The sequence below is a fragment of the Lutra lutra genome, chromosome 6 (genome assembly GCF_902655055.1).
Source record: "Lutra lutra chromosome 6, mLutLut1.2, whole genome shotgun sequence".
Lineage (NCBI taxonomy): Eukaryota > Metazoa > Chordata > Mammalia > Carnivora > Mustelidae > Lutra > Lutra lutra.
In genome coordinates, this window is record NC_062283.1 from 1,632,261 (window position 1) to 1,635,525 (window position 3,265).

Consider the following 3,265-nt stretch of genomic DNA (forward strand, 5'->3'; position numbering starts at 1 on the left):
TGAGCACAGGAGAGGGTGCTGTGACACTCAGCTGTGGCTGGGCTGGCACCGAAAACCAAATATGTTTCCCTGGCTGACGTCTCTGGGGAGCAGATGCCCCACACTGTTAATGAGCCCCTGTCACTGAGCTGTCCAGAGATGGCCGTCCTCAGGGAGAATGATGATCAAGGATCATGCGAGAGGAGACCTCATCTGTCTGTTTTATTATTTCACATTATTTCACAGAGGACAAATAATTCCTTTGGTTCTCATTTGTGAATGACCTACATGTTTTACAAAACACGTAAGACTTTTCAACACAATTATCCAAAATATTTACATATATAATTAAGAACCCTTCAGTACCTGTACCCCTGAAACAAGTAATACATTATATGTTAATTTTTAAAAAGGAATCCATTCAGTTACTTAATTTTAAGTATAAATATGTGGGGCCCAGTGTGATTTAGTCCCTTACGCTTCACACTCAGTTTCAGCTCAGGCCATGATCCTAGGGTGGGGAATGGAGCCGAATTTAGGCATAGATCTCCTGCCCAGAGGGGAGTCTGCTTCCCCTCTCTGTCTCCCTCTGCCTCTCCCCCAACTCACCCACAATCTCTTTATTTATTTTTATTTTTTAATTATGCTCAATTTCCAACATATCATTAGTGTTTGATGTAGTGTTCAGTGATTTCATTAGTTGCATGTAACACCCAGTGCTCATCACAATCTCCAGAAACAGAGACATTAAAGGAAATACAATGGCACTAAATTCATATCTTTCAATAGTTACTAAATGGTCTGAATGCTCCCAAAAAAAAGACACAGGGTTTCAAATTGGACAAAAAAGCAAGACCCATCCATATGCTGCCTACACGAGACTCACCTTGGACCTAAAGATACCTCCAGAATGAAAGTGAGGGGATGGGGAACAATTTACCATGCTAATTGACCTCCAAAGAAAGCTGAGGTAGCATTCCTCATATCACACAAATTAGATCTTAAACCAAAGACTATAGTAAGAGATACTGAGGGACACTATATCATACTTAAAGGGTCTACCCAAGTAGAAGATCTAACAATTCTAAATATCTGTGCCCCCAACATGGTAGAAGCCAATTATATAAACCAATTAATAAGCAAAATAAAGAACCATACTGATTCTCCTCCATTAATCACAGGACACATCAACACTTTACTCACAGTAATGGACAGGTCATCTAAGCAGAAGATCAACAAAGAAACAAGAGTTTTGAATGACATATTGGACCAGATGGACATCGTAGATATATACAGAACATTCCATCCTAAAACAACAGAATACTCCTTCTTCCTGAGTGCACATGGAACGTTCTCCAGAATAGATCGCATGCTGGTTCACAAACCAGGTGTCAGGCAATGCCAAAAGACTGAGATTATTCCCTGCATATTTTCAGGCCACAGTGCTTTGAAACTTGAACTCAACCACAAGAAGAAATTTGGTAGGAACATAAACATATGGAAGTTAAATAACACCCTGCTAAAGAATAAGTGCCTCAACCAGGAAATTAAAGAACTTAAACAATTCATGGAAACTATGAAAATGAAAACACATCGGTTCAAAACCTATGAGATACTGCAAAGGTGGTCCTTAGAGGGAAGTACATAGCCATCCAAGCCTCTCTCAAATTTTTAGAAAAATCCCAAATCCACAACCTAACCTTATACCTAAAGGAAAAGGGTGGGGGGGACCACCAATTAAAGCCTAAACCAAGCAGGAGAAGAAAATTAATAAAGATTAGAGCAGAAATCAGGAAACAAAACCCAGAAAAGCTGTAGAACATATCAACAAAACTAGAAGGTAGTTCCGTGAAAGAATTAATAAGATTGATAAACCTCTGGCCAGACTTATGCAAAAGAAAAGAGAAAGGATCAAATTAATAAAATTATGAATGAAAGGGGAGAGATCATGACTAATACCAAGGAAATAGAAACAATTATTAGAAATTATTACCAGCAACTATATGCCAACAAAGTAAGCAATCTGGAAGAAATGGGTGCGTTCCTGGAAACATATAAACTACCAAGACAGGAAGTAATAGACAATCTGAACAGACCAATAACCAGCAAGGATACTGAAGCAGTAATCAAAAACCTCCCCAAAAACAAGAGTCCAGGGCCACATGTCTTCCCAGGGGAATTCTACCAAACATTGAGAGAAGACATAATACCTATTCCATGGAAGCTGTTTCAAAAAATAGAAATGGAAGGAAAACTCTCAAGCTCGTTCTATAATCCCAAAACAAGACAAAGACCCATTCAGAAAGACTTATAGGCATGGACATTGGGGAGGGCATGTGCTATAGTGAGCACTGTGAATTATGCAAGACTGATGAATCACAGACCAGTACCCCTGAAACAAATACATTGCATGTTAATAAAAAAAAATAAAAGAGAATACATTTTTTTTTAAAACAGAGACTTACGGACCAATATCCCTGATGAACATGGATGCCAAAATACTCAACAAGATCCTAGCTAATAGGATCCAACGGTACATTAAAAAGATTATTCACCATGACCAGGTGGAATTAATTCCTAGGATGCAAGTGATGTTCAACACTCGGAAATCAATTAAAGTAATAGAGCATATTAAAAAAAAGAAGAAGAAACAAGAACCATATGATCCTTTCAATTGATGCAGAAAAAGTATTTGACAGAATACAACACCTGTTCCTAATTAAAACTCTTCAGAGTATAGGGATAGAGAGACCATACCTCAACATCACAAAAGCCTTCTAAGAAAGGCCCACAGCTATTATCATTCCCAATGGGGAAAAAACAAGAGCTTTCCCTGAAGGTCAGGAACACGACAGGGATGCCCACTCTCACCACTTTGCTCAACACAGTACTAGAAGTCCTAGCCTCAGCAATCAGACAACAAAAAGAAATAAAAGGCATCCATATTGGCAAAGAAGAAGTCAAACTCTCTCACTTCACAGATGATATGTTACTTTACATGGAAAATCCAAAAATCTCCAGCCCCAAGTGGCTAGAACTCATACAGCAATTCAGCAATGTCACAGGATACAAAATCAATACACACAAACAACTAACAATGTAACTGAAGAAAGAGAAGTTAAGTAATTGACTCCATTCACAATAGCACCAAAAACCATAAGATAGCTAGAAATAAACCTAACCAGAGGAGTAAAGGCTCTATACTCTAGAAACTATAGAACACTCATGAACAAAATGGAGGAAGATAAAAAGAAATGGAAAAACATTCCATGCTCAGGAATTGGAA